This window comes from Ascaphus truei, chromosome 2 (genome assembly GCF_040206685.1).
Source record: "Ascaphus truei isolate aAscTru1 chromosome 2, aAscTru1.hap1, whole genome shotgun sequence".
Lineage (NCBI taxonomy): Eukaryota > Metazoa > Chordata > Amphibia > Anura > Ascaphidae > Ascaphus > Ascaphus truei.
Window position 1 is genome coordinate 467,227,663 of NC_134484.1, and position 21,537 is coordinate 467,249,199.

Genomic DNA, 21,537 nt, shown 5'->3' on the forward strand with positions numbered 1-21,537 from the left:
AATGTACGCACTTTATACTTGAAGCATATTGTTTGTTTAAGGTCAATTCATACCTTGTACTGCTTTACAAGACGCCTCTGGTTTGGACGCTTCAGATATTTATTATAGGGTGCAAAAAATTGTATTAAGAAGTTCCCTAACCTGAGTATTCTAAATCCCATCTCTGAAATTCATCATTCTGAATTTGTGTTAAAACAAATCACGTAGGGCCTGACATTTATAAATGTTTTATTACATTTAGAAAATCTGGTCATTGTTATAATTAAAATACGGGAAAGATGCAAACGTCCCTATTTCTATTAAAACATGGAAAAGGATTTTTTGTTGATGGCGTCAACTTTTAAATCTGCACCTCAATCTCTCTTTGTGCATACAGCCGCCTGGACACGCAGAAAACTTTACTTTGTCTTGCCGACTAATCAATGGTGGTTTTACAAGGACATTTAACCTTCCTACTGTATTGCCTCTACATTTTAACATGTTAAAAAGTTCTCTTGTACAGCACACACCACGTAAAACACAATCTGAAAAGACCATTCTGCTCTCCTTCCTGCTGGTTGGGGGAAATTAGTGCCTTCAGTATCTAGTTATGGAGGAACCACCAACAAATTCATCCACTAACTAAACGTCAGGAAATGTGTTCCATTATTGGGACCGATTTAACTTTAGGGAGTTTACTGCGCTCACTTGCCACCCACCAACCTAAAGTATACGAATGAATATATTCACAGCCACTACAGAGATAGTAACCGCTCGTCAACTCCGCATTCAAAAACAGACCATTGTACTTTCTGAATGGCCAAAGCAGAAATGGAGGTGGGGGGTTAATATGCTTTACCTTTGTTTCCCCACCATAAAATGCTAAACAAATATGGAACAAACCAAACATTTCTAAAGTCAAAGCTTTATTTTTATACCATGACTTAGTGTTGCCAGCTAAACATGCTTTCATATAGATTGTCTAAAGCAGGGGGTTGCAAACAGTCCAAGGGCCACCAACAGGCCAGCTTTTATGGATATCCCCGCTTCAGCACAGGTGGCTCAGTCTTTGACAAGCAGGGAAATCCATAAAAGCTGGGCTGTTGGTGACCCTTGAGGACCGAGTGAGACACCCTGGTCTAAAGCAAAAGCATTCTATTTTCTGTGCATAAATGACCATATTCATGACAAAAGCTAGCACATTTACATATGCAAAATCCCCCCAAACATCCCTGTGTCTCACCGTGTAACCCCTACTCCATAACCCATCCCTGTGCCTCACCGTGTAACCCCTACTCCATAACCCATCCCTGTGCCTCACCGTGTAACCCCTACTCCATAACCCCTCCCTGTGCCTCACCGTGTAACCCCTACTCCATAACCCATCCCTGTGCCTCACCGTGTAACCCCTACTCCATAACCCATCCCTGTGCCTCACCGTGTAACCCCTACTCCATAAACCATCCCTGTGTCTCACCGTGTAACCCCTACTCCATAAACCATCCCTGTGCCTCACCGTGTAACCCCTACTCCATAAACCATCCCTGTGCCTCACCGTGTAACCCCTACTCCATAAACCATCCCTGTGACTCAACATGTAACCCCTACTCCATAAACCATCCCTGTGTCTCAACATGTGACCCCCTACTCCATAAACCATCCCTGTGCCTCAACATGTAACCCCTACTCCATAAACCATCCCTGTGCCTCAACATGTAACCCCTACTCCATAAACCATCCCTGTGCCTCACCGTGTAACCCCTACTCCATAAACCATCCGTGCCTCACCGTGTAACCCCTACTCCATAAACCATCCCTGTGCCTCACCGTGTAACCCCTACTCCATAAACCATCCCTGTGCCTCAACATGTAACCCCTACTCCATAAACCATCCCTGTGTCTCACCGTGTAACCCCTACTCCATAACCCATCCCTGTGCCTCACCGTGTAACCCCTACTCCATAACCCATCCCTGTGCCTCACCGTGTAACCCTTACTCCATAACCCATCCCTGTGCCTCAACATGTAACCTACTCCATAAACCATCCCTGTGCCTCAACATGTAACCCCTACTCCATAAACCATCCCTGTGTCTCAACATGTAACCCCTACTCCATAAACCATCCCTGTGCCTCAACATGTAACCCCTACTCCATAAACCATCCCTGTGTCTCAACATGTAACCCCTACTCTATAAACCAGCCCTGTTCCTCACCGTGTAACCCCTACTCCATAAACCATCCCTGTGCCTCACCGTGTAACTGCTACTCCATAACCCATCCCTGTGCCTCACCATGTAACCCCTACTCCATAACCCATCCCTGTGCCTCACCGTGTAACCCCTACTCCATAACCCATCCCTGTGCCTCACCGTGTAACCCCTACTCCATAACCCATCCCTGTGCCTCACCGTGTAACCCCTACTCCATAACCCATCCCTGTGCCTCACCGTGTAACCCCTACTCCATAACCCATCCCTGTGCCTCACCGTGTAACCCCTACTCCATAAACCATCCCTGTGCCTCACCGTGTAACCCCTACTCCATAAACCATCCCTGTGCCTCACCGTGTAACCCCTACTCCATAAACCATCCCTGTGCCTCACCGTGTAACCCCTACTCCATAAACCATCCCTGTGCCTCACCGTGTAACCCCTACTCCATAAACCATCCCTGTGCCTCACCGTGTAACCCCTACTCCATAAACCATCCCTGTGCCTCAACATGTAACCCCTACTCCATAACCCATCCCTGTGCCTCACCGTGTAACCCCTACTCCATAAACCATCCCTGTGCCTCAACATGTAACCCCTACTCCATAAACCATCCCTGTGCCTCAACATGTAACCCCTACTCCATAAACCATCCCTGTGCCTCAACATGTAACCCCTACTCCATAAACCAGCCCTGTGCCTCACCGTGTAACCCCTACTCCATAAACCATCCCTGTGCCTCACCGTGTAACCCCTACTCCATAAACACTGATGGAAACTACAATATTCGGTTTCCTTCACATTTTTATGGTGTGGTAACTTATTTTTTAGTACTAACAGAGAATATCATATGCCACATGCACTTTCGCTGCGAATTTATACACAAACTCCAAACCACGGACCAAGAGATTAGCAGCAAATACCCGTGTTCCCAGATTTGAGACCTATTCATACTAATGTATTAATTTTTTTTATATATTTGTGAAAAATCCCACATGCTACACACTAACCAAGACAACCCCATTTCCTGTTTTATAACAAAACTTTTTCCAAAAAGGAAAGCCTTGCTTCCTAAAATGGTTTGTCTTGCAGATCATGGCCGCCAGCCAGAGGCTGAGTCAGCAGCCTGCATTCTCTAGACGGGTCTGGGACACACAAAGCCTCTCAAAAGGTAACCAAGTTACAGCAGTGATCCAGAGCAAACACGCACGGTTATTATTGAAATATCATTTATATTCTAATTACCCATAAACTAAATGCAATTACACATTTTTTTCTTTTGTATTGTTGTGGGTGAATTGAATTTCTGCTCACATTCAGAGACTGGAATTGAATAGCAGTTGGCAAATTGTATTTATTTTACATCCTCATATGTCCATACAATACTGTAAAGAGAAACACTATCTAGTTCGGTAAATCTGTCATGGTGAAGGGGCTATCCAAGATTCACAAGTGTTATGTATGGCAAACTATCCTGACCCACTACAGTTCAAAGCGGAATTATATTGAGGTAGTCGCCAATACGGGTGGAAAAAAGAAAGTATTTCACTCTCCAGTTAGAGCCAGATGAGCTAATCTGCCTTCTACAAATTAAAACTCTTCAATAGTCCTCAATCCACATTGCCTCGTACGTTAATATTGTGTGAGCCAAGGACCCCAGAGCAAACAAGGTGAATTAATAGTGGCCAAAACTGCAGGGGGACAAACGCACGCACTAAATCTCTAGGGATTTGGGTCACTGGGAGGTTTGTGGGACACTTCAGACAGATCATGTTTAGAGGTTGAAGGTTTCCTTTAAATACATGTTATAATTTGCCAACAAAGACAGGTCTCATCCATGCACATTAGGGGTGCGCGTCTCCAGTCCTCATGCCCCCTGCCCCACCCCTCCCACCAACAGGTCAGGTTTTCAGGATATCTCTGCTTCAGCACAGGTGGCTCAGAGGCACAGTCGAAGAGCCACCTGTGCTAAAGCAGGGATATCATGAAAATCTGACTGGGGGGGGGGGAGAAGACACTATGACTGGAATTGAACACCCCTGGTATACATGATCATATCAGGTATGGAGGGGCATGCACCAGCAGGGGAGGCGGTGGCCTGGCCCAGTGCTCACCGGGCCCCCGCAGTCACTAGGCACAGAACTCATGTCCCAGCTCCCCCGTCGGCTTGAGAGTTTGACAGCCCGCTATAAACCATTTGTCAGATCCGAAAGGGTTTCAATCGGTTTGTCATTGCAGGAAGGTTGACATGGGGCATATCTCAGATGAATCAGAGGGTCACATTTGCAATGAAAATGTCAATATTGGAATTGAAAGCCTTGTGCTCACATATTTAGGAATGAGGGCCACCATCAGGCCTGGTATTCAGGATATCCCTGCATCAGCACAAGTGACAGTCTTCGACTGAGCCACCTGTCCTGAAGCTGGGATATCCTGAATACCTGACCTGTTAGGGGGCTTGAGGACTGAGTTGAGCTCCCTTGGTATACATGATCATACCTTATCAGCAGGTGTCCCTTTATTTAAACTTGGTTACCAATAACCGTTTCACCTGAAAGGGAAAGAAAAACAGGACATCAGAAAGCCATTAAATGTAGGATTGTTCCCCAAGCCCTGAACCAAGCTCCACATTTTCCTAATGAAGCATTTTCTTAAAGCAGCAGCACTGCCAGACTTCTCCATGTTTTATACAGGAGTGAGGCACCGCATGCAAACCCGCAGTATTCCCAGCGGCTTCACAAGGTACTTACCATTGTCGTCACTGTAGTTGCTCATGGAAGGAATTTAAATGGCTGTCCAATAGGAAGCTGCAACAAATGACACGGTGGCTTCCTATTGGCTCAGGCCGTTAGATTTGACAGCTTTTATACCCTCCAAGGAACAACACCACCAGTTACTGCCCTGGTAAGTATCTCGGGAACAAGGGGCCCCCAAACCTGAAAATAGCACGATTCCGCTGCAGAGTGCTCGCTGCCGGGCAGGCCTGTCCCTAGGCATTCCTTAGGTATGGCACCGCCTAGGGGCGGCATGTCTCATGGCACACAGCTCCCGATCACATGGGCCAATAGGGAGTCAACCATGACGCCACGGCTTCCTATTAGCCCATGTGATGGGACCGCTAAACCTAAGAGATACCGGCCCCAACCCAAAAGGCGTATCTCAGGAAGCATGGGGTTCCCGGAGCCGAAATGAATGCGATTCAGTACCAGAGACCCCCTGCTTACTACCTAGGGGGAAGAAATAACGTTTTGGGGGATGGGGGGGTGTTTCCTTATTAGTGCTTGCCTAAGGCCTCGGACATGGTCAAAAAGACCGTGCTGAGGCGCGCTGAGGGGAAACCTTATCCCTATCAGCGCGGCTTTAGACTGCGCTTCCGCAGGCGTGCGGAACTTCAGCCGACAAGCCAATTTTAGTTTTCCCGCTGAGGGAAGCGCAGGGCCGGGCAGAAGCCAATGGCAGTCCGTGACGCGCTAGCCCCGCCTCCCGAAAGCCTCCCACCCGGCACACAAGCGCGCTCGCTGACGCTCATGCAGGGACAAGAAAAATCTCCTGCTTGAGCAGGAGGGCATGAGCGTCAGCGCTGCCCAGCGCTCCTCCCTGCACCATGCCGCCGGCCTAAGGGCTTGACCCCGCTGCCTACTACAGCGTCCGCTGTGGCGGACGCTGCACGGACGAGAGCCCTCCCCTCAATGGCGCCGGGCCGCTGCGAGGGGGGGGCCGCAGCGCTGAGGCGAGAGCTGCTCCTGCTCTCAATAGAATTGAGAGCAGGACTCGCGTCGAGCGATACGGCACGCCCCCCGGCGGTTCAGCCAATGAGGGCGAACCTGCCGGGTGACGTCATGGCCGCGCCCCCGCCACGCCCCCCCGGTCTCTCTTCCTGCAGACCAGGTAATCGGCTGCACGCGCCGCCAATCTCGCGGGCGCGAGTTGCAGCTGAGTTACCGGGGCCTTAGCCTAAGGCCGGTACAACCTGTGGCTGGGTACAATGCACTTAAGTGAAAAGAAAGTCAGGCAGGTAGTGCTGCATTAAAACGATCAAATCAGAGCTGTGTTTGCGTCTTTGTGCAACAATATAACTCCTATTAAAAGGGTTAGGTCTGCTACAGAATATTCCAGCAGAGGTATCTGCTAGTGTCATATTAAAGTGCAGTCCAAAAAAAAAAAAGTTTACATCAAAATCCATATCCAGGCAGAATATTCAAATAGAGTATCTAGGAAATTCTTGATGATATTGCATGTACTGAAAAGCTACAATTATTTGCTTCCAAAACTTGTTTGTGAAAAGTCTAATCAGGGTTCAGTGACGTCACTGGACAGGAAGTGGTGAGCACACAGCGAGTGATAGAAACACGGAACAGCAACCTGTTAATCTCCTGCCAGGATGAACGTATGGTAAGGCTGCCCCCTCAGTACATTACTCTCTCTGGGTTATGTACATCTGCCTAACGTCCCATGCAAATACAATGATCCTATTTTGGCACATGCAAGCCTGCAGAAGTTCATCTTAGTCACAACTAATGTTCCCAATTCTGGGACCTTTGGCCCTAATCACACAGCATTAAACATAGACCGGGAGGAATAGATACTTGCAAATCGTCCTAACAAAGCAACATACTTCACACGGGCCCATCTATATTAATGTAAGTCAGGCGAGTGAATGAGTCATACAACGGTAGTTATCTATTAAAATGCCACCGTTTCCCAAATAGCACAAACTCGCATTTGGAACAGCAACCACCAACTTTGTGCTGCAAAGCTGTGTAATACGTTTATAGGAATCCCTGTCAGAATGGATATGAAGCAAAAAGTGACACTGCTCATTTGCATTTCATTACCCAGAACCCCTGGCTGCTATGGAAGCATTGCATGCTAAGATCGCGTTTATAGTAGAGCCAGCAGTGCGCGCGGGACCGTGACATCACTCGTGCGCGAAACCTGTACTGTAGGCGACGGAGGCGTGGCATCACTTGAGCGGTTCTCGCCCCATTGGCTGAACCGCTCACGCGACCGTCGCGCAGGGAGAACATTTTTGGAAATCTGTGCAAAAATAGTGCGCCCGGACGCGGCGTTCGCACGCACAGTGTGCACCTTCAGTCGCCATAAGCACGGCCTAAGAGATAATGGGGAAAGCCAGGGCTGCAGACCTGTCTGAGACATGTGAATGTGCTCAGAGGTGGCATTTTCATTTGGTGGAAACTACTTGGCAAACTGGTAATTATTCCCCAAACCTTGGTAGCCGTGCATCACTACCTGCTAATAAGAGAGTGTCCGTCACTAGCAGGGACAGAAATAAGGTAATAAGCACAAAGTAATGCGATGGGCAGGATCAGGTCTCAGCTAAAGCCGCTGCAAACATAAGAATTCAATACGACCTGCAGCATCGCGTTCCCCACACTGGCAGCAGCAGGAAACAATGGCCCAGAAAACTGCATTCAACATTACCCACTTCTTACACATTACATTTCCGCTTGGGGAGAAAGTAGATTCCCATGTACGCACAAGATCATTTACGTGCGAGTACCCGGAGAGACCGGCCGCGTGCGAGTACCCGGAGAGACCGGCCGCGTGCGAGTACCCGGAGAGACCGGCCGCGTGCGAGTACCCGGAGAGACCGGCCGCGTGCGAGTACCCGGAGAGACCGGCCGCGTGCGAGTACCCGGAGAGACCGGCCGCGTGCGAGTACCCGGAGAGACCGGCCGCGTGCGAGTACCCGGAGAGACCGGCCGCGTGCGAGTACCCGGAGAGACCGGCCGCGTGCGAGTACCCGGAGAGACCGGCCGCGTGCGAGTACCCGGAGAGACCGGCCGCGTGCGAGTACCCGGAGAGACCGGCCGCGTGCGAGTACCCGGAGAGACCGGCCGCGTGCGAGTACCCGGAGAGACCGGCCGCGTGCGAGTACCCGGAGAGACCGGCCGCGTGCGAGTACCCGGAGAGACCGGCCGCGTGCGAGTACCCGGAGAGACCGGCCGCGTGCGAGTACCCGGAGAGACCGGCCGCGTGCGAGTACCCGGAGAGACCGGCCGCGTGCGAGTACCCGGAGAGACCGGCCGCGTGCGAGTACCCGGAGAGACCGGCCGCGTGCGAGTACCCGGAGAGACCGGCCGCGTGCGAGTACCCGGAGAGACCGGCCGCGTGCGAGTACCCGGAGAGACCGGCCGCGTGCGAGTACCCGGAGAGACCGGCCGCGTGCGAGTACCCGGAGAGACCGGCCGCGTGCGAGTACCCGGAGAGACCGGCCGCGTGCGAGTACCCGGAGAGACCGGGCGCGTGCGAGTACCCGGAGAGACCGGCCGCGTGCGAGTACCCGGAGAGACCGGCCGCGTGCGAGTACCCGGAGAGACCGGCCGCGTGCGAGTACCCGGAGAGACCGGCCGCGTGCGAGTACCCGGAGAGACCGGCCGCGTGCGAGTACCCGGGTAGGGGGTTAATTTAAGGGGTTTTAAGTTAAGGTACTTTGGCGGTGACGTGGAGGCAGCTTCCTGCGGCAAAACAGTCGCAACCAAATGTCCTAGACCGCCTAAGGAACATTCCGTCCACTCAATATTCATAAAGTATCAACTACCTTCACTTGCCACCTCCAAACCCCACCTGAAAATTCACCTCTTAATAGCAGAGGTGTAAAACATTTAATGAGATGCTTCCAACGCCACATGCACGTGACCTCCCTTGTCTGCACGCCTAATGCGTCTGTAAGCCTCACAACATAACCCTTTGATTGTAAGCTCTTTGGGGCAGGGTCCCCTTTCGCCTTATTTACCTGTTACCTTTATTCCCATTGTAATGTACATTATTTACCTCTATGCAGTAAAAGCACTGCATACATAGCTGGCACTATATAAATAAAACACATACAAAGTGGAAGCCTGGGATCCACCTGTTGGAAACTTCCTTTTCCAGATCCTATTCTGAAGAAGTTTACGTCCATTGGGACGATACCTGCAGATCAGACTCCAGGGAGTCCTGCTGCACATGCTCTTCCCACAGCCACCCACCTTAAGTCGCCCATTAATCAGCTTTACAGCAACTACAAAGAGAAAAAACTCGTCAACTTTGCATTCAAAAGCTTTATGGCCTTTATACTTCATTTTGAAAAAACACAAATACTAATTTCCAAAAGACAAAAATGTGATTTTTATATCAGGACAAGCTGAACAGATGGTCTAAAAGAAAAGAAAGACCATTCTGTTTTGTGTTGCATAAGTGACTATATTCAAGACAAAGTAAGCTAGCACATTACTCACACCAAGCAAGGGGAAGTATGATCATTCTAGGATAATGGACATGCTGGGCTGGGTGTATGGAATATTTGGCCTGATTCCCAGGTCTAAGACCACTGAAAAACCTCGTGGGATAGGAAATGTAAAATACTTCTAGGCCAACGCGGTTTCAGATTATCTGGTGATATATACACTGCAAAAACACATACAAATAATTTTGCTAGTTACATTCCAGCTCTACAAACCTTATTTATTTTCAAACTATATATCACAGCTCCCATAACTTTAGAAACCGGTAGTGCAAATGCACGTCAAGTACCACAAATAAGCAAAGTAAATGCCAAATTATGTAAATGTATTTTATCAAACATCTGCGAGTATGTGGTACTGACGGCCGAAAGTTTGATACGGGAAGTGGTTTACATTTCTTTTTTTTTTTTTAGACATTACTGTAATTGTTTATAGTACCGTGGCACTGGGGATGTGACCTGTGCTTTGGCAAATACAAGATCATAAAATATTGCAACAGGACAATGCAAAGCAATCAACCGTACGTACTGTGTGCCCTGTATAGTACACCAAATTCCACATTCTGTATATCTTAAAGGAATTGGAACCAAAACTTTGCATGTCATTTCCCAGAATCCCTGGCTGCAGTTGAAGCACTGTATGCTAGGAGATAATGGGGAAAATCAGGGCTGTAGACCTGTCTGAGACATGTGAATGTGCTCACACGTGCGATTTTTATTTGCTGTATGGTTGAGGGTTTGTCACTTTTGCCCATCATAACTTATATAATGCATGGTTGGAACCAAATATTAAAGGGACTAACAATTACCAGCGTACATTCTTCCCTTGCCAGACCCGTAAATAGTCTTTACAATTTAGTCAGATGCATGGGAGCATATGGACAAAGCAAAGAATTGCTATGCACAGCAGTCCAGGACATTAGGTTTATTCCCGTGGATTATTTAATTAAGTATTTTATTTAACAGTTCACATCTTCACTACAGTATTTAAGCCTCTGCAATATAGTTTGAGAATGAAGATTTTTGTATTATGTCCTTTCATTATTTTACAATTTCTGCTTTTGCTATGTATATCTCAATCTGGAGAAATACAGACTTCCTTCACATCCGCCCCCGTTCCCCACAGGGGCTGCAATACCTCCCCGTTCTGTATTCTCTGACTGATCCGGGCATGGAGTGCTGCTAGGATTCATCAAGTCCCGGTGCAGGTTAGTGTAACCGTTCCAGTGTGGACAACCCTTCAAGTCAATGGGCGTTAACACCGGTTTGGGTCTGCCAAGCAGTACCAGCACTTGTTTAAGGGACATGGGTCAAAATGAATCATCTTCTGGCCCAATAGTAGCTGAGCTCCTCTTTAGTCTACTTCAGAAAGTGCACAGGGATATCAAGCAACAATGAGGTTCCACCCCAAGAACATTTTTGAGCAGCCTCACCTGGTCGTGCGTGTCCGAGAAATGCCTGCTGGACAGGGAGATACAAATGCATCTTTCCAGCCAAGTGTATAGCAGATCGCTTAACTGGTAAGAGCGATCCATTTGGTGAAGACCGTTTCCATAGCATTGATTAAGTCACATTTCAAAAGCACAAAAGAACAGCTCTTTGCTCAGCAAAGCTGCACATTACCGCACAGCCAAAGACTTTAGTGTCAGACCGCTTTTGTTTGGGAAAAATAGTTTCAGCATTGCACAATCCTCGGATATGAGGAGTGACTTCATCCCCCTCCGTACACTGCAAAAATAGGAATAACGGATACTAGAATACCATCGGAATACCAAAACTGGGCTTAACCTCACAAATGTATTTCTTTTCTGCCGTTTGCCACAGGCAACAATAAATCCAGATAATTCAGCGCTAATACCCTGGCTTTACACGGATATTAACAGCGACTGCGCAAAAACGTAATCTTTTCATTAAAGGGGAAAAACGGCAATACTTTGAGAAATTAGGTTTTGCTTAAATCCTTTTAAAAAATTAAGAATTTTTTTTCTTCCATATTGGATTCCAACAGATTACTCGGGCATTATGAATAGGGCTGTAGCACTGCCTTTTCCAGAATAAGTCACCTATGTTTATTAAATGGCTGCCCAATGTATATCCGGTCTTCTAGAAACACAGGCTGTCTAGTGTTTACATTTCTTGAACACATGGAAGCAATCAGGTCAGCTGGTCCCCTAATCTACCCTTCTTGTTTCCTGGCAAATGTGACTAGGACTAGAGAAATCGCCTAGAAATCTGACAAGAAATAGTCAAGCAGCAGTGAAATAATCATTGCAGCAAAGGGACCGTTCTGTCACATGGACCAAATGTCTTGTGACCAAGAAGCTAAGAGTACAGTGGAAACATGAGCAATTTAAGCAGTAGTGAATTATGGAACAGCCTTCCAGTACAGGTGGACGACAATACCGACAAGAAAGTCAAAGTTTCAGGAATACAGTACAATACACAAACGGTAGAATAAATCCAGAAAAGGCAAGAGATCAGTGTTTAGGCCATAAAAGGAACAATCAATCCTTATGTCGTGTTTTCTTAAATAAATCAGTTTTGTAGTATTAAATACTTACTTTTTTTTTTATTATTCAACGCTTAATGCCATTTTTAATGAGTTGATATAATGAGAATCGTTTGATCTGTATAGCAGGTTTTAACACTCCCAAGAAATGCCAGATCTTTGCAACACTTTCCTGTGTGCGATAATGTGTTCCCAATATTCCCAGCAGTCAGCAACAAACAATAGACAATGTTACCTTCGTAATATAAGAATACATTATAGCTGCTGAGTTACACTGACTGAAGAATTGATTTGAAACGGAAAGGCAGCCATATAGTGAACCAGGAGCTTTGCTGATCGATTACGGGAGAACTAATCGATCGGCAGCTTAGATAATTAGTTTTCAATAAAGGTAATCAAAGGCTGCAAATATATATATATTTTTTACATTTGTTTTAACTGCCGCTTGTATCGCTTTTTTAAAGCACCTGAGAAAAATCACAGGCTGTGGGACAATCAGCATTTCTGCACTTTAAGATTAGTTAATAAATGATCAGCCAGAGTAAAAGGGACGTTTCTACTTCACACTGAAGTGGAATCTTGTTCGTGTTTAGTACTGGTCTGCGTGAGGGGAAAACTAAACCATGGCATATAGTGCGAGAATGCATAAACATACTTTACATTATAAATGGGAACATGTCAGCAAGTAATGCAGCTTTTGTACCGGGATCTCTTCCTACACCTATTGCCATAACAAAAATTAATTGTATGTACTGTATAATATATATGAACACAAGAATACATCACCCAAACCCAGCAGCAAGGTGGACTCTTAACACAGGTTATATTTATGAATATGTTACACAAAAACCTTTAGTGACAACTTACCTTGCAGTGCTTTCTTGCCACTGGGTTTGGGTGAAATATTCTTGCATTTATTTCATTACATTGTGCCCTTGATAAAATATTGACCCTTTTATTGACAGTTAACCTGGCTTAGGTCTGTACAAATTTATTTTGCATAGAATTAGCTTTATCCCCCATCCCAACAACACATAGTTGTGAAATTACCCAGTAGTTTCCCATGTTTAAAACAATACATAAACTGCTTTTGAACACCACCCTAACTTTGGGATAGTTGCCAAGTTGGGTAACATCTTTAGCACAAACACTTGGAACCCCCTATAATAAATACCCATCTCTATTCAGCACACTACAGTATTAGACCGAACTTGTAATAGGAAAGTATGTTCTGGTTTGGGATGGGGGGTGGGGGGGAATGCTGCACTAAGGCATATGTTGTCAGATCTGCAAAGGGGACAAAACTAGTACATGGCTACAATGAAAGGCAATTAAAGTGCGACTCTTAGGCTAGTTATATAGTAGGCGCTTGTGTGCATGCGGCGCCCGGTTTTGTGCGTGTTTCGTTTATATGTTGTAAGCGGTGGCGTGCGTGGCTAGGGGGCGTGGCTAGAGAAGTCAGCGATAGCCGCGCAGCGATTGGCTTGGCAGCGTCATGCGGCGCGGCAGCAGCACGTAAATATAAATTCTCATGTATTTGCTGTGATCTGCCGCACCACCGCTCACGGCTGGAGTTTAGAACGCCAGGCCTGGACACAGCCAATTCTAATTGACGCGTGCACGCGCACTATATTACACGCCTTAGTTTACCAGCAGCTTTCTAGTAAATCACTAGAGATTAGGAGAGCATTCAGGTGCATGAGAACTTTGCTAGAACTTGTAACCACATATTGGGTTTCAAGGCTATGATCACAACTCTCTCTTCGTAGCTACTCGAGCATGAAGGCTACATTCCACGCTTGCATCCTTTACTAAAGTCAGGGTGTGGTACTGTACAGGTGATCAGATCGGAAATACAAGCACAAAATACACAAAAAACAAAAAAACACAAAAACTTATTTGCCAGTATTCTCTCCAACTCAGAAGTGAAACTGCATCAAACTATTCTCTCCCACAAACTGTTGGGCTGCAGTAAATTAGAGAACTGTTACTTGCTGCATTTTCTACTCTGGAGACCTGCGAGTTCTGCATTTTCCCCAATTGGTACTTTAGTTTGCTTCCTCTATGTGATATCCCCAAGCCTTTCGCTGGCTGAAGTCCAGCAGCATCTGAGCGGCACCCGACTTCTGGGATTGTGAACACGATCAGTTGGGGGTAACAAATACGTGGTCACAATATCAATATCATGTATAGAAGTGGAACCTCCTCCCCTTCAGTCTCCATCGCCCTCTAGAATACTAGTAAAATCACGACCTTCACTGAACATCTCATGGGCCCGTGCAGTGCCGGTCTGCGTTACATGTACGGAAAGTTCGGAAAGTTCGGAAAAGCAGACTTTTAAGTAGGAGATGACAAGACTTTGCCCCAACATCGGGTGCTCTCTATCCTCATGATTTTTAAGGGCGATCGTGACCCCAGCTCTGAGAGGAGATCACAAGCAGACATGGACCTCCTCGGTTCCCAACGCATGCGACAGTCTGGACTTCTGAAACTACTGCAGGATGAGTAGATGGTTCCCTTCCACTGCAGCTATGCAACAGAAAGAGCAACGGAGCACTTGTGGCCCTGCAAAAATAGTGGCAGTGAAGGGCAGGAGAAATGCAACACAAAACAATGCAGTTTTTCCATGTGGTTAATACACAACACTGTCAGCCATAACCACAATATAACCCATCACTAGCGCTTTGCAGGCGTAGGAAGACGTGTTGGGAACGTACTAATAAAATCTTACAGATATGGCTAAAAAGTGTCACTTCCTCCGTGACATTGCCAAGATTTGCCGTTTCAATTCAATCTACTGCATGCCCTGATCCTCTCCAGTCTGGATTACTGGAATATTCTGTCAACAGGCCTCCTGGCCCACAACATTCTCCCATGCAATCTACACAACATTCTCCCATGCAAACTACACAACATTCTCCCATGCAAACTACACAACATTCTCCCATGCAATCTACACAACATTCTACTGCCAATAGGCCCCCCCATCTGCTTCCCTGTTCTGGATAACTAGGGCCCGACATTTGTCAGCCTGTAAAAACAATACCCCTTCTCTATACTCTCCTGGGATACAGGAACATTACAAAGAAGAAGAAGCAGGCACACGGTCTTACTCAAAAGGAGGTTTAATATGTATTAACACTAGTATATTCTAAATACTGATGTAACGCATATTCTTATGTGGCATTTCACTGTAACTTTGCAGGATTATACTGATGTCATCAGCAGTATACAGTCACATGTTTTTAATAGTATATTGCTGTATTAGATTTGTGCACATATGCTTTATTAATATTTTGTTGTGTGGTTTATTTACACTTTCAGGGTGATTTGTAGGAGTGTCTCACTCCTCCCTGCTCTGACACTGATCCCATGGCGACGGATACATCTTTGTCCAGCCCTGTGAGTACAGTCTTGATTGGTGCACGCCCCCCCCTCCTCCCTCCCCCCTGACAGCCGGGTCACGCTGACGTCATCATGGGGGAGTGTTCAGTCTGGGGAGAGGTGTGGCTGTGGCTGCAGTCCTCCAAGACAGCTCTATGCTGTATTGCCAGGGATTTAGACCTAGATGTCGGACGTCACTAGGGGGCGCCATATGGTCGCTCTGACGTCATCAGGTGGGCGTCAACATCCTGGTTATGTGGCAGAGCGGGGAGGGGTGAGTATCAGGGGGCTGGTATATATTTTGACTGTTTTCTTGTGTTTGGTAGCCTTCACCTTGAGAAAGGCAGTATTTGACTGCCAAAACGTTGGACTTTATGGCCTATTAAACCTCCTTTTGTAAGACCGTGTGCCTGCTTCTTCTTTGTACTGGAACATTTGGGACTACAGGAGCTCCCCAGGACCAGCGCACCGACAGCTAAGTACCCCACCTCTGTTACCATTGATATTGAGTGCGTGTCTCATCCTCTGTCTATGTATACAGGAACATTACACATGCCCTTCTCTATACTCTCCTGGGATACAGGAACATTACACATGTCCTTCTCTATACCTTCCTGGGATACAGGAACATGACACATGCCCTTCTCTATACCTTCCTGGGATACAGGAACATGACACATGCCCTTCTCTATACCTTCCTGGGATACAGGAACATGACACATGCCCTTCTCTATACTGTCCTGGGATACAGGAACATTACACATTCCCTTCTCTATACAGTCCTGGGATACAGGAACATGACACATGCCCTTCTCTATACTGTCCTGGGATACAGGAACATTACACATGCCCTTCTCTATACCGTCCTGGGATACAGGAACATTACACATGCCCTTCTCTATACTGTCCAGGGATACAGGAACATTACACATGCGTGTACTGAACCTCTGGCTGTGTTTCTGCTATATCCCTAAAATGCACACTTTGCTCATCTAGATTAATGGTGCCTGGTTAATCCAAATCTTTAAAATATTGCCAATTTCTCAGATGGCTACACGTCTAAATTCTAAACGGGAGGCGTCCCTGCGAAATCATTATTTTCTTAGGAACAATCCCGGCCGAGGTAAGAGTCCAAATATATTTCTTATGATCAAGCTAGAATTTGTGTGGGCCCCACAAAAAAGGGGGAAGATCAACTTATTAAGACTAAATTTGTGTGATCTAAAACACCCTGAAAATTGGTTTTCAACTGTGAATAATACAGAATTACTAGGAAATTCCCAAAAAAAGTCAATTTAAAACATGGCAAAATACTCAACACAGATTTAACAGAAGACGTGCATTCAAACACTGAAGAAATAAAACCGTATATAAAAATGTGTAAAGCAGGAAGAGTATATTTGCCATGGTATGTTCACATAAAATAGGATACCATCTGCTGCATGTACTAGGGAAACAGATTAGACTGTCAGTCATGCAACGGATATTACACTTCCAAATCTAAAAATTATACACGGATAAGAATCTAACATTCATTCAACACAAAATGACTAATCTTATATAATATTAAATAAATAATAAACCACACCATTTCATACTTCTGGGCAATCGGTCGTAGAGCTCAAGACACACACACACACACACACACACAGTCGTAGAGCTCAAGACACACACACAGTCGTAGAGCTCAAGACACACACACAGTTGTAGAGCTCAAGACACACACACACAGTACAGCAGTGCAAAAATCAGTGTGACAATGGGGAGGATTTGGACCGGGATTAAAGGGGAATACACCCCAATTGGCCACACTAACCTCACCAGGGAGACAAGAGGTTAACTGGGCTGAGGCCCAGACGTGTGATTTAACCCTTGTCATAACCTGAAAATGTATATTCCACTGTTCCCCTGTTTTATTGTTAATCAGTGTCTGCATCACACACACACACTGGGATCCATCCAGGAGCACAAGGGTTAATAGTGGTATAGTGATTATAGCCCTTTGTGTAACTTTCCCGCCTTTTCAGGCACCATTTTGCAGGTTCCCATAGGCCGCCATTAGGGCTCAATGCTATCTAATGGTGAATCTTGCTGTTTGGGTCCTGTTTCCTGAGAAGACCAGCAGATGGCGACCGAGAGGGAGAGGAGCCGCGGTTTCCCATTGAAAGTCAATGTTCATTGACTTCAATGGAGAAATCCTCGAAAGAGCTTTCCAGGAACAAGTTGGCTGCCGTCCAAACCGCTTAACCGCAAAGCGGATACATTTTCAATAGGAGAGCTTTGATCACTGATTAGCCAAGTTCAACGACAAGTGGCGTGGGAATAAACAGTTCTAGGGCACCTAGGAATAAAATTCTTTCTGTCCCTAGTGCCTAGACCTCCCCCCACTCGACCACAACCAGGTCCCCGTATCCTGGACCCCCGATAAGGGTCGAACCGAGAAGAGCGGGCCGCGCCATAGGTTCCAATGGCGGCGGCAGAAACAGCTCAAGAAAACGGCTAAGTGTGAAAAGCTGAAAATGGGTAATCCATAGCTCCGGTTCCGGAGGGCCCAGCGGATCAGGGTTTGGGGTATCTGTAGCCACTGCTCCGGCATCGCTTCAGAACCATCCTTGACCCGCTTGGGCCAACCCAACGGAGTATGGACCCCCTTGAAGGTTCTGGACTTTTCCCATAGACTCCAATGGCGGCCAAAACCCATTGACCGGCTACGGTGGAAAAACTCAATTGACTTCAACGGCGGCATCGCCCCGTTGAAAGTCTATGGCGGGGATTCCCATAGCCGCAAACGGCAGCGGTTTGCCATTGAAAGTCTATGGCGGCGAAGCCCGTTGTTTTCAATGGGGATTTAGTGAAAAACCGTGATTTAATTTACAGCGGAGATTTGTGTATTAAAATGTGAAACGGTTTTAAGTGTATTTGTGTATCTCCGGTTTCCCAGGTCGTAGCAGGTCGCAAATTGGACCATAGGGTGTCCCAGTTCTGGCTTTGAGAACTGGGAAGTTTGGACCTGCTGCACCCAAAGGAACCAGATATTTTAATATGGTCATGTTTTATCCAACATACTGTATTTCAAGGTATGGGTAAAACCCAGAGGAAATTCCTTTGCATACCAGGGTAGCATATGGCCAGAAAGGCGACCCAATGTCTAGGACTTGAGTATGTTTCAAAGGATTTTGTCACCTCCACTGTTTGCATGAGGGTGGAGACTACTCAAACCAGAGCAGTCTTCAAGTGTTCCAGTTCACACCTCACAACAAAGGATTTCCTGCCAGGTATTCCGTTTGGTAGACTGGCTGGCATTCCTGATATAGAGGAGGGGTTATAGAAATGAGACCCCAGAGTGCTACTGCGCATGTCCCAACTAGCAGGGGGGCATGGATCAAAATGTGTTCCCATGTTAGTGAGTGGCTGGAGGTAATTGAAAACCAATCACCTGTACTTAAGGTTAAGGATAGGACCACAAAAGGTATATAATCTGTGGTCAACCCTTTATCCTGTGTTCAGTCTGTTCTATACCATCTTGATTGCTGAGAGAAACGCTATGCACTCCTCCAGAGGTCTTTCATGTCTTTGGTGTCTTGATGACTATGAAGAGTGCTGTATGAACTGCCAGTCCAGATATGACTGCTTCATCATTTCCATTTTAAGTAAGTGTCTATATTTTGCCTGTTATTTGTACATTTGTGTGTTCACCTTTATCAAGGAATAAACTATATTTTATCATATCTAAGTCTCGTCCCAGTTCAGACCCAGTTATAAATATATATTATCTTTTATATATTTATGTGTGTAAATTACAGCCTGTCACAAAGCTCCCGTCACAATCAGTGTCCTATCTGAACTTCACATTGAAATGGGATGCAGTCCGTGCAGAGGATACTTGGCTCCCACGGAGAATCTCCTTAATTAGTACAGAGCATGATGACTAGGAGCCCGAGTAGGAACAGCCTGGAGACCCGTGCCTTTGTCGTCGCCGTCTGATGACGCGAATAACGTGAGGAGCGTGGAGGCAAAGAACAGGACACGCTGCTGAATAACCAAAATGTATTGAGCTAGAGCAAGAGCATGCAGGAGATGGTGTTCAGAGGAGAGTGAGGGCAGGAAACGCAAGCATTGACGTACGTTTCGTCACTCCTTTTTCAAGAGGCTAATATATAAATAAATACACTACACTACATTCTGTTCCCTGTACGTCTGTATGAGGGGGAAGAACCATAATAGATTCCATACCTGCAGCAAAATAAGAAGATCCACCATTAAAAAAGGGGGAGGTGACATGAGCTCTGGGGGAGGTGCCACAACCTCCATACAACTGATTCCAGTCAGAAATTAATTAGCACACACAAACCCAGCAAGCTCAAACGCCCACACCCACCTAATCTTGACTTTATGTAATGTCACAGAGTGCCACTGCACGTATTATGGTTTATCTTGACGATTTGGTATGTAGGCTTATGATGCTTTGGCCAAAATATCCAACTAAAAAAACATTATTATTAGTATTAGCATTATTATTAGTACTGAAGCATTATTTCTTGTAATTATTACCATGTATGTTTTGTCATTTGGATGTAGCACTGGGCACCCCCTGTCGTTTGCTATATACACTTGCCACAGCCCAGTGGCACTCTATGTGGCATTACATATAGTCAAGATTAGGTGGGTGTGGGCGTTTCAGCTTGCTGGGATTGTGCGTGCTAATTAATTTCTGACTGGTTTCCGAAAAAAAATGGAGCACTGCTGCAAAATGAAAGGGCTGGAGGCTAGCTAGTGAAAATTAAAAATGCTTTATTCAAAGTTGCATAGTAGCCATCGCTACAAAGAGGGTCCTCCAACGCGTTTCACGTCTGCATGGCGCTTTGTCAAAGAGTGACCCGTGTTCTAAAAATGCTCCCTAAATACCAGCTCAATGAGGAGGTGAATTCGCGCCAAAATGACGATCACGTGGGAAACAGTAAACTACGGAAGCCACAATGGGGAAAAACACCTCCCTGATAGAGGTAGCAAATCAGGAAGTATAGAGGCATAACAACGAAATAACAAAATTCAACTCCCTGGATACAAGCTCAAAGAGGAAGTGAATTCGCGCCCAGATGGTACACCCGATCACGTGGGATACAGACCGGGTAGCAAACTACAAGAGCCGCAATAGGGGAAAAAATAAAAATAAATAAATAAACCTCCCCACTTGAGCCAGCAAGTCCAGGAAGTGAAAAAACATAACAAAATTAAATAGAACAGTGATAACAGTAAAAACGCCACCAATAACCAAAATATGTATTGATTGTTATATATACACATACATACAGTGGTCGACAAATGACCAAAAAATCTACTCGCCACCTAGTACCAAACGTGTGCTGCTTGGGCCAATAGGAGCTCGCCACGATCTTAAATCCACTCGCCCGGGGCGTGCAAATGTATAAGTTTGTCTAACTCTATATATACATATACATATCCCTGCTTTAGAGCATCAGTACCTTACAATTTTTTTTCTTTTAAAAAAAAAACAAAATGGTACTCCATATTGCATAGGTTCAACTATTGAGGACACCCAGTTTCAATCCAGTAAAACATTTACAAAATGTAAATAGGGGGGGGTAGAAAGTGGGGAGTGTTGCTTTAGGTTTATTGAGTCTTCCTAAGGCTACGGCCGCACTGTCTGCACTGCCCGCGCGCCTGCGAGGCTGGAGGCGCGTGCAGCAGAGCTCCCCGGTCTGCAGTGAGGTATGACGGGGGAGCGGCCATGACGTCACCCAGCAGGTTCACCCTCATTGGCTGAACCGCCGGAGGCGTGGCCTAGCGCGCCATCGCTAGTTCTAATCTCAATTTTCATGTATGCCTGAAAAACCTGGCTGGCAGTGCGGCGGCCCCTCACAGCGGGCCCGGACCAATTGAAGGGCGGCTCTTGTCCCAAGCCTAAGGAAGCGCTGATGAGCTAACATTTGATGGCCTGCAGCATGGGGTTGGCCCTTTAGGCTGAGGACACGCTGCCGATACGCACGCTCAGCAAAGCTAGGCGCTTGGGGAGATAAGAGAAAATTGATTTTCAAGCGTGCCGAAGGGTCACATGACCCTTCAGCAACCAATCAGCACCAGTCAATGTACACAGCCAGAGCCACAATCCAGCCAATGACACGCCGCCGCAAAAGTCAGCAGGACAGCTTGGAAAGTTGGTGACGTCACCGCTCAAGCATGAGCGCG

At 46.5% G+C, this 21,537-nt stretch overlaps 1 protein-coding gene across 20 annotated transcripts in view; it reads right to left on the reverse strand.

Annotated features, from left to right (window-relative positions):
* MAP4 (microtubule associated protein 4) overlaps positions 1–21,537 on the reverse strand; it is a 191,370-nt gene that overhangs the window by 156,602 nt on the left and 13,231 nt on the right. Inside the window, exon 2 of one of the 20 annotated variants that reach the window (XM_075588163.1) lies at positions 4,691–4,742. The exons of the other annotated variants lie outside the window; for them this stretch is intronic. The gene's annotated coding sequence lies outside the window, so the exon portion shown is untranslated. The remainder of the gene's footprint in view (positions 1–4,690; positions 4,743–21,537) is intronic. 20 annotated transcript variants of the gene reach the window in all.